The sequence below is a fragment of the Pteropus alecto genome, unplaced genomic scaffold, assembly GCF_000325575.1.
Source record: "Pteropus alecto unplaced genomic scaffold, ASM32557v1 scaffold20, whole genome shotgun sequence".
Classification (NCBI taxonomy): Eukaryota; Metazoa; Chordata; class Mammalia; order Chiroptera; family Pteropodidae; genus Pteropus; species Pteropus alecto.
In genome coordinates this window covers 28443640-28455216 of record NW_006436298.1, presented here as the reverse complement: position 1 = coordinate 28455216, position 11577 = coordinate 28443640, and the positions used below count along the sequence as shown (strand labels likewise).

Below are 11577 nucleotides of genomic sequence, written 5' to 3'. Positions count from 1 at the left end.
ATTAAGGCAGAGAAAATGACATGTGTAAAGATAGATGTCTTTTTGAAATCATTTAATTGTTTAATATTAGCTAACACTTATGCAACTGTTACTATGTGCCAGTCTTATTAAAAGCTATTTTCATACGTAAACAACCCTGTAAGCTAGTTCTGTTATTACTTTTATTCTCCACATGAGGAAACTGTGGAGGGAACTAGTGAAGTAACTTGCCAAGTTTATACAACTAATGAAAGGCCAAGCCAGAATCCAAGCCAAGCAGCTTGAATCTGTACTCTTCCTCTCAATTCCATAGTGCCTTTTACAATAGAAATGCATGAAAGTAAATTTTTAATTTATTATACTACATATTCATTTTGGAGGCCAATAAAACCAGTAAAAATATTTTAGAGAGCAACTTATAATAGCTGAAATAATATAAATCACCAAAAAGCCTGCATGCCAAATATCATGAGTCATAAGTCCACAACAGACTAGGGAATCACTTCACTTTAACAAAGATTTATTGTCTTTGCCTACATGCAAAGTTCCCTCCAAGGACCCAGGGATGTAAAGAGCAATTAGTTTAATCTCCGTGGTTTTCAATTTTGTCTGTGATGTGATATGTTAACCAACAAGAGTAACTTAACAACAAATATAACCGAACAAACACCTGTGTGATATGGGGGTAGAGACTTTGCCTTATTTGCTTTTGAATTCATAGCACAGTGTATAACACCTGATTAAATATGGAGTGAATGAATTAATGCAAAAAAGGGAAGAATTATTTTCATCTATGTAAATTATGAGATATATCATTAAAAATAGGCATTTTGGGCCCTACAGGATGGATTGGATGTCTCTAATGGAAGATGGTTTTGCAGCAGGGCAAATGAAACTTGCTTAACACAAAATCAATAAAGTCAAAAAATAAATAACTAAGCAAGGACAGTGAAGTTACTAAAGGGTTTGACTAGTGAAAGATTTTAGAAAGCCTCGAACCATACTTATTATTCAAATAACTTTATTATTTTGAAAATGGAGAATCAGTAGAGGTTCGTGAGCAAAAAGTGGCAAGATCAGAGCCGTACTGCCATAAAATTACTGTGTTTGGCAACTGGAGCCTATAAGAATATTTTTGGAGGCTAATTTCTTAAAGTGTTTTCAAATTAATGATGGTCTAAAGCAAGAAGAGAAGGATCCAGAAAGATGTAGAAGTTAGGTACAGGTGTATTGAATTTTTTAAATGCTGCAATAAGTTTTAGTGCACTAACCTACAGTATCTGAAAGAGAGAGAGTCACACTTTGAAAATAAGAACAATTCCTTCATTTCATTGATAGAAAAAGCAAGCTTTCTTTTTATTATTATAGTTGCTGTGGTCCAAAGCATACTTGAAAATGAAATATCTGTGATACTAAAATATCTTCAATAATGAAACATCTGTGATACTGAAATGTCCTCAATATTTTTTTAAGACTTAAGAAGGCTTCCCTCAGATATATGTCCCAGATATATTGTATTTAATCTTATGTCTAATTGCAAAAACTGTGGTGCCCAACAGAGCCCCAAAAGGAAAAACTAGCCCACCTAGAATTAAGATTTTAAAAAAGATAAAACCTGAAGTGTGGACAGATTTATATCGAAACTCTTGCTTTAAGTATAAATAATAATAAAAATAAACCAACACATTTAACTTATTCGAATGTGAAATCTGTTATTGATAATTTAGTATATGCTTAGACAAAGTTAAATAGTGTTGTGTTTAGAACTAAATAGATTCTGTTTAGAACTCATAGATAAATTCTAAGTTTTTACAGAAGCAATATTTTAAACAAAGTTATGATTCTAGATTCTGAGATACATAAATTCCTATCATGTCTCAACTCACATATCACCCATCCATCCCCCACCCCCCAAAAAAAGAAACACTACCTAGGAATACCCGGTGCTGTAGGCATTTAAAAACAACAACAACAACAACAACAACAACAACAACAACAACAACAACTATATAAAAGTTAGATCAAGAGTCAAATGAGATTTTTAAAAATAAAATAATTTGTTTTGGGCCCCTTCAGAGATGATCGGGTCAAACCATATAGGAGCACGTCATCTAGCTAAGAACTGGACTCCAACTCCAATGTAAAGTTAAGTGGTAGAGCAGAAGTAGTGGAGAATGAAAGGAAAATGAATATGCTGAAGCAGGATAGAGAAGGCAAGATATGCTAGAGAAGAGTTATGTGTCTCTGCTCAAGAGGAAGGCCAATAGCAATAAGAATAACTACATTTATTGAACCTTTATTTTCTCATTTAACCCGCATAACAAATAGGTTTTATGGATCTCTTTAAGATGAGAACAGTTGAGGCTAATAAAGAGTGAGAAACTTGTTCAAGAATCCAGGTAGTAAGTTATAGAATTGGGAAGAGTTTTATATTGTATGATATAATCTTAGTGTTTTTATAGTCACATTTTAGAGCTTTTCCTGATATGGCACCTCAAAGGCATTCCATACATTCCCTTTCTTGGCTTCTAAAAGGCTCGCTGGGTGCTCGGTTATGGGATGGAGATTGTTTGTTTCCCCAGGGAGGTAAACTGTATCTATCCTGTTCTGCATTGGTCCCCAACAGAGGACCTGGCAAATAGTAGACTCTCATAACTGAGTAGTTGCTGGAGGACTTGAGTGGTAAATGAAAAAGGAGAAATCTTTCCAAAATTAATTAATGTAGATAAATATAATTATATAATATATTGTAAAGATCCACTGGTAAAACCAGCAACTTCGGTTTCAACTCATCCTGTTAAAGACAATTGTCAAGGGACACTTAAAAAAAGTCTATTCATATTCACACTAGGATTCATTTTGAGAAACTGTGGATCTAAATTATAAGAAGTAATATATTGATCATACTGTATTTTAGTGATTTGTTATTAAAACGCTGTACTTACAGTTACCATCTAGGTAATTACAATAAAAATATTTAGATTTGAAGTCATATACAAGTATGGTTATATAAATAGATGTGACTACTTAATTCACTGTAGAAACAATTTGTATCTTTTTTGAAATTAATTTTAGTTGTATATACAGACATGCTTTTTTGCATATCTCTACACATATGCACACATATGTACACACATAGACAAATATAATGTAACCATTCAAAAGGATATCTTCGTCCTTGACTGCATGCCTAAACTCACAAGCAATATTACAATATATTACTATCCATAGATATTATAAGACATAAAATAGTTTTTTGTGTGTGTGCGGGGAGGGGAATGAGTCTTTACTCCTGAGGCTGAAACCACACATACTCCCCCGACCTGGCCAATGACCAATCCCAGGCTTAGAGGACTGCTCTTGGAGTCCTGGGATCTTCCATCTCTGAGTTGTGTATGTGTGTGTGTACGAAAAGGACTCCTGGGTGACATCTGGAGGAAGTGCAGAGATAAGAGATTCTCACAGATACCCCATCATAACCTCCAGAGGTAGGCAGTCTCAAACAGGGTGGCTGAGTATTTAAAGGGGTATCCTGAATTCAGAAGAATAAAATATTTGTCTTATGTAGATATTTGCTGCATATGCACAGTTTCTAGATTAGAAATGGATTAAGCTTTAAAAGTTTGCTTTCTTATTGGCTATGTTATTCAACAACAATAGTATAGTGCTTACTATGTGCCAGGCATTGTTTGCAGCACTTTACAAATTTTAACTTATTTAGTCTTCATAACAATCAAATAAAATAAAAGTTATCCCCATTTTATTGATGATGAAGTTAAATACCTTTTACAAGCTCACACAGTTAAGTGGTAGCACTGAGCCTTGAACCCTATCAGTCTGGCTCTTAACTACTACCCAGTGATCCATTTTACTAAATTCTGAAGGCTTTCACTTGTTTGCCCATTGGAACAGGTCTCATTATACAATATTTTTTAAATTTCTATAAAGGGCTAAACTCAGACTGGGCCACACAAGCCCCTTATCTTTAATATTGTACATTTATGGCCAAAGATTGCAAAAATATCACTATTGCGCTCTTAATAGTATGGCATAAATAATAGATAAGACTTTACATCTCTCTCTCATTTAATTATACTTTAGAAAATTCAGTTTTCCTTAGATGAGAAAATGTTGCTAGATAGAAACAACATAATGACAATTCTAACGGATATATTTAAGCATTTGAGAAGTTAGGAATGTGAGTAACTTATTATGTCCACTTTCTGTTCAAATTACGACTTTCCTTTCCATATTACAGATCTGTCTCTGTCAGCATTCTTTGTTTTTAGATGTTTTCTTTATAACTTTAAAATAGAATTAAGGCAAAGAAAAACTGCAAGTAAATGAAAATATTTATCAAAGCATTTGGGCAATCATTGGGAAGAGGAAAATGGATCAGAGAGGATCTATATGCTTGTGTTTGAAAATGAATTCGGTTAAATTTCTAATCCATAAGAGGAAAAAAAAAAAAGACAAAGAAGAGGACATCAGCCCTAAAGATGATTTTGCTTTGAAGAGAGAGAATGACAGTGCTGGCAGAGAGTCCTGGGTTAAATTCTGCTGTCTGCCAATATCCTTTTGGTAATTATCCTGAGAAGACAGAGCACAGCAGGGCTGTGGAATGAGTGGAAATGTGAGTTAGTGCATACACTGATATTTCTACATGCAGGATATTCACAGTTTATAGGTAAAGATTTATGACTTGGAAATATTTCTATACTAGCAAATCTCTATTCCCATACCCGCCACCGGAGGATCATGTACTGTGTGGGGCCCAAATACTGTCTCTATCAGATTTCATTGGCATTTCATAGTAGGTCACTTGACATGGCTTTGTTCTTTTCCTGACTATAATAATTAAGTTAATGAAAATTCTTCTCAGTCTCAGACTTCCTAAGAACATTTCAGAGGAATCTGGGCTTTTGAAAAGAAAACTGAACTCTTCCCTTTCTCAATTAGGAAGTAATATTTTAACAGGCGAACTATAGGTTTAATCTTAAAATATGGCCCTAGATGTCTCTAGAGTCTCTTATAAGTGAGAAAATCTAAGGCATAATCTAAGCTTTGGGGCTGAGAGAAGTTCTTTCGCAAAGATGTCCTTAAAAATCTTAAACTTAACCTATGTTTCCATCTAACAAAAAAATTTCAATTCCATGATGAGCCTTTTTCAGAGAGGTTTTCAAAAAGGTATTGCTTTTTGAGGTCTTAGCGAGTGAAAAGTAGACCTTCAAGCTTGCAAAAAGTATAGCAAAGAGTTGCTCTCTCAGGTGCTCTGGGGAATGCCCTGAAAAACTGCTCGCCTGGCACAAGTGAGGAGCTCCGAAAGGCTGAGGGAAACACTCCTCACACTGGCACATATTAATTTATCCCCTATTGGCTCCTTTGGGTTTTGCACAGTGGTTGGTTTGTGCAAGCTGCAGTCGGTAATGAATTTGAGAAGTGGAAACTCACCCCTGGAAGGATGCAAGGACTCGCCTCAGACAGGTAATCCACTTTCCAGTGAATGAGAGTGGATTCGTGTTTTGTTGTTACAGTAAGTTTTGCTCTGATTGCTGAGATGTCCCAGAACTGTAAATTCAGGTGTTTTATTTTTACTTCAGTTTATATATCTGTATATACACAGATAATGTGTAGACTTAAATTTCAACCTGAAATGTGAATCATTGTTTACCAACAGTGTACATAGTGCTGACGTTGCTCGCGGCATCAGGGAGAAGTACTACAACAGGACACATGAAATCTGTGAACTTAAAAGGCATTCCATGCTGTTCTAATAGAGCCGTAGAGATTGGTGCCATGAATGTCACTGATATTTAGGTAGTGACATAGGTACCTCTTGGATTTCTTAGAGTGGTCTGTAACCATACACGTGCAGTGCAGCTTGTCTCTGAAACCAGGAAGGGCCCACGGGAGGGCCCACCCACTGTGAGAAAATTCTCTGGCATCCCAGCTGCCATTCAGAATGTGAAATCCAGGATATGACCTGTCAAGATGAGCCACTTCAGCATATTGTGGCAATGCAGCTGTCAGTGAGATACATAAGACTCTAGAGGAAAGCATTCAAACTGTTTCCATGGTGGAATGAATACAAATACACAGCTCCAGTCACATTTGAATGTGATTTTTTTCAACAGGATGGCCTAGACTAAATATGCACACTGGAAGTGACCCCATACCTCTTCTCATTTTTGATTGCTGTGAAATTTCTGGAGACAAACTGGTTCAATATTTCTCTTAGTCTGTATTTGAGAGGGGCATGGAATATTTGTCAGCCATACAGATTTAAAATATGCATTGTCCTCCTCTTTCTTCAATGAAGACAAATTTGCTGTAGATCTCCCAAAGTGTTTCGGTGAAAAGCTTAAAAAAGAGACTTACTATAATCCAGATTTAAAAGAATTATTCATATCTATTCCTTGAATCTGAATTTATTCTTTTTCAACATTTTTACCAATTTATAGCACTAACGCCAAAATGTATAGTAAAATTTGAAATTTTCTAACATATCATTAATGCGAAGAGAAGGTCAATGAATAAGATTAGTGATAATATAAGCATTCTCCTAGTAGGGAATTAACATATATAGTCCCTCAGGTGTGTCCAAATAGGTGGCAGTAAATCAATTTTAGAGCATTTCATATTAAAAGTTTTTGAAAAGTAGGAAGCAGGGTCAAGCACCAAATTCAAGCATGTTTGAATAAAACTGGCTGAAATAAATCTCGTTAAAAAAATGCCTTATCTTAGGCAAAGTTTTATCAGGAATTATTCAGATCTACATAGTCAAACAACAGACTATGTTTTCCTAACGGCAAAAAAGGAAATGAGAGAAACTTTGCTTCAACTAACACGGGTAAAAGAAGTATCGCTATCCCAAACTATTTTGGATTTTAAGGCACTATTGTCAGCTATGCATTCTGATATTTACATAATTACACTTATGGAATGTTTGTGTATTTATATATTTGCATGGCAAACTAGAGATATATATTTACATTTGCATTATATACATTATTTACATGTTTTTTACATATTAATGTATTAAGTATAATTGTATATGTAAATATAATATGTGACATATAACTCTATTATTACATAGCTATACTTCAGAGTATGCTTATATATTCACTTTATTAATTAGAATAAATTGTTCCATTTTCTAATCATAACCTGTAATAATTTGTTTTACTTGTTTATCTCAGAAACTCTTGATTCCAATAATTTGTTAATTTATTTAACAAATCTGTCCATGCTTACTCTGTAAAATTGTTTAGTAGGTGTTTCTAGCTTGTGTGTATGTAATTCAGGTATTTTGTTTATCCCAAAATACCTGAAAGCCATCACTGAACTATGAGGAACCTTGAGATTTTCACACGTCATTTCTTCATTGCACTATGACAGATTTTTTTCCCCCAAACACCTATCATATTCCCCAGATGGCTTAGCCATCATCACTGGCAGAGTATGAATAATGTTTTCAGTGGAACAGATGTAAGCAATTTGTAATTTTTCCCCTTTCTGAACCAGCTTTGTTTTGATGAATCAACTGGAAATTGAAACTTATGTGGAGCTTCTGTCTGAAAAGGATCAGTGTTTTCCCACATTGAAATATGTAGTTAGTTCTTAAACATGGGACAAGAGATAGAGAGCAGGGAAACTGGCCAGATTGTGTGACAATAAAAAATGAGAGATCATCACTTAACATGGCAATGTAGTTCCAATTTTTTAGTCTATAGAACCACATATGAAAAATAGTTTTAGGTCATTTTACACCAACCAAACTTCCATCATATTTTGAAAAGAGGGTTTTTAACCAGTACATATATCAGTTTGCCTGCATTTCTCTCTAGTCAGAATACTCTTTGAAGAACTAGAGTTCTGGAAAAGCAGAAAGTATTGATGAAATGTTAAAAGAGAAGGGAATGTACTATTTTGGCAAGGATTTGTTTATTCTGACAAATTAATTTTATATAAATTATACAAATTATAATTTTATTTTTGACCTTAGTAAGCTATAAAGTCAACTTAAATTGAGCCTTACTGGCAATTCAGTTTCTGAGAAAGCTCTTTACAAGCTATAAATTAGTTAAATATTCTTTTATTTTAGGGAAAAAAAAAAGATTAAAAAAATCTGCCTAAGACAGATCTTGATTCTATAATATAAAATGCATATTTACTTATATATTGATATTCCATTTGCATACAATATAATTTATTTTTCTTATCATAACCAGTTGCCAGGCCTAAAAGGCCATACTTAATGTTTAGAATTCAATCACTAACCTGCACTTTCAGAGTCTGTCTCTATCCTGATAATTCTTGCTGTGGGAAGAACAATCATAGTGAGTATTTTTAGCTTTCTTTAAATTAAGGTTTGTAAGACCAAACTAATTCACAATTGATCAAGATTAGGTAACTCTGAATTCTTGAGCACTTAAGAATTTCGGAACTCCATATGCTACAGACAAAATTTAATAGCCAAAATGAAAACTATCAGAGGCGGCCAGCAGTGTCCTTCTTATTTCTGTGCTTATTACTACATTTCAACATCACTGACTTAGAAAGTTTAATGTTAATATTGTAAAATATATTTAGATAAAACCCATTTTTTAAACCTTGCTCCTTTTGAAAAACCATGAAATTTCATGCACTTCTTTTGGAATTTCAACATAAATTAAATAGTATGATTTAAATTTGATCAAAACAACTATAATATTTATTATGCTGCTTCTACTTCCATTCTACTCCAGAAATCCACCTGTTTCGCCTTCTTCAGTGAATAATCACTGGTTCTAATAAGCTGGTTAAAGATTTTTATTTACCAAAATCTCTCATGTAGGTAGCCATTTAAGGACTTTATTAGGTATATTTTCTTATTTAATTAAGGGCCTCTACGGATGGCCTATGTTGGCTCCTTTTTTTCCCTTAGATTTCATAAGTTAATGTTCCTCAGATATAAGGCTCAGTCCTGAGTTCCTGAGTTTGCTTTCATGCACATTTGCTAGGCCAAAGATAAAAAGGCTTCTCTTTATGCCGCTACAAAATGAAGGACAACTCTTCCAGAGTACTCTGGAATTTTAATGATTTGTAGCCTTTTTGGTGTTGCATTTCATTTATCCTCTTTATTTGAAAGGATGAATATTTAGATAGCAACCAAGAAATTCTAGAGGTGTTTTTATTAGTTAAGCAAGACCATTAGAGATTTGATATGAGATTCCTTAATATATGACACATAATCACTCTTGTTCCAAAATTTAAATGTAACTTATTCTCCAGTAGTCTACACTCCTTTTTTGAACCTGTATATTCCCCGGATTCATCTCTTGCTTTCTGTAATCTGCGTGTTTCGTGCATTAAAGTTTATAAGTGAAATTTGAGTCAGCACACAAAACAATAATACGTGAATGTACTAACACAAAGAGAAACAGATGGTCAAGGATACTGTACACATGCTTTGTAAACCAACTCCCACAGATTGCCTGTCTTCAGATTTTTTTTTTCCAAGTAGAATCAATAGTCAGACAAGTGATTTGAGATGCTTTAATGTGGAAATATTCCTCTTGAACAACGATAACAACAAAAGCCATTTCAATTACATTTTCATTTTAAAGAAAGTTATGTGTCACCCTCTTGATAAGTTTATTGTTAAGAATTCTGAGTTAATCATCTCCATCAACACATATTTTATTCAAAGAGTCCGGAAAAAAAGTTTTGTTACTCTCATTCTTGAATTTCTATTATATCAGTATAGCCAAAAGAAAATAAATTACGTGAAATAAATGGTTGTCTTAGGCAGTGCCTCTAAATTTATGTGAATTTCATGATTGCTGTATTCAATTAATTGTATAGTTCATATTCTACATGGAAACTTAATTATCTTTCTCTCTGCCTTTAAAAATTTATGAAGTTGAGAGAAATAACTATTAGGATTTTTGTTTGTCTATTTGTTTTGTTTTGTTTTCCTAGATAATTTTTAAGCCCTAGTAGTATAATGCAAGCAATAATTCATCAAATTCTTTGAACAAAAACAAGAACTAAACTAAACTGAACTCAGATTCACTAGTGGAGTGCTATCTAGCCATGTGCACAGGTTATATGACTAAACTTTTCTAACATGATTTTATCAGTACGATATATTAAATTTCATTTGTATGTAAATTCGTTAAATCACAGTGAACTGGAAAAAGGTGGAGGATGAGGAATTTGATTAGATATCAAAAGTAGGATCGTTCTCCCTAAACTAACTTGGCACAGTTCTTGCTAAAACTGGGCTCAGTGAGGATGGACACAGGAGGCCAACGCAGAGGCCTAGTTGACAAGAGGGCTCAAAGGAGTCTAACTGAAGTTTGGTTGTTGAGAGAACCTAAAACCTAGGAATGCAATTGCTGCATCATATGTAACTCTAGGTTTAATATTTTGAGGAATTTCCAGACCTTGTCCCAAAGGGGCTACGTCATTTTACTCTCACACACAAGCACCAACAATGTATGGGTTCCAATTGCATCACTTCCTCGCCAACACACTATTATGTGTCTTTTTTATTACTTTTTATTATTGAGTTGTAGGCATTTTTTTTTTTTTTTAATGTATTTTAGTTGTAGATCACTTATCAGATATAGGATTTGCAAATATTTTCTCCTATTCTATGGATTTTTTTAGTTTTTTGATGACTTCATTTGAAACAAACATTTTTACTTTTGATAAAGTCCAATTTATTTTTTCTTTTGTCACTTGTGCTTTTGGTGTCATTTCTAAGAATGCTTTGCCTAAGGTCATGTTACTTTACTCCTGTATTTCTAAGAGTTTTAGAGTTTTGTCCTTAATTTTAGATCTATAATTCATTTTGAGTTGTTTTTACAAAGGGTATTATTAAGGGGTCTAACTTTATTCTTTCACCAATTGCATTCTAACTGAATATTATGACAAACATCATAATAGGGGCAAGTCTCAGGCAAGAGACTGTTTGTTATACAATAGCTTGATTTTGTAGTACATTCTCACTTTCATATTTTTCATTGCAAAGAATAGTATATTATATAATGTAATTACTTTTATAGCTGTATTGCATATTGTTTTATTTCTTCAGAAATACAAGAACATTTAAAAAAATCTCTACTAATGGTCTTCTATTCAGCAACTATTTTATTTTACTTTATTTATTTTAATTTTTTACTTATAAATGTATTAATTAATTAATTTATTTATTTATTTTTAATTTTTAATTAAGTTTATTGGGGTAAAATTGGTTAATACAATTATATAATTTTCCGATGTACATTATCATTTGACATCTGTATATTCTATTGTGGGTTTACCACTCAAAGTCCAGTTTCCTTCAGCAACCATATATTTGATCCCCTTTACCCACTTCACCCTCCCCCTAAACCCTATATTCAACCCTCTTTACCCTGTCTGCCTCCTCTCTCCTCCCCTACCCGACTAGTAACCACTTAGTCTATAGTCCTCTGGTAACCACTAGTCTATATTCTATGTCCACGAGTCTCTATTTGTTTGTCCTGTTCATTTGTTGCTTTTAGGTTTATATCCCACATATAGGTGATATCATGTGATTTTCAACTTTTTCCGTCTGGCTTATTTAGC

General features: G+C 33.5%; 1 protein-coding gene across 1 annotated transcript in view; it reads left to right on the top strand.

Annotated features, from left to right (window-relative positions):
- The window catches only part of ST8SIA4 (ST8 alpha-N-acetyl-neuraminide alpha-2,8-sialyltransferase 4), an 82108-nt gene that overhangs the window by 59135 nt on the left and 11396 nt on the right, over positions 1 to 11577 (top strand). The gene's annotated exons all lie outside the window — the stretch shown is intronic.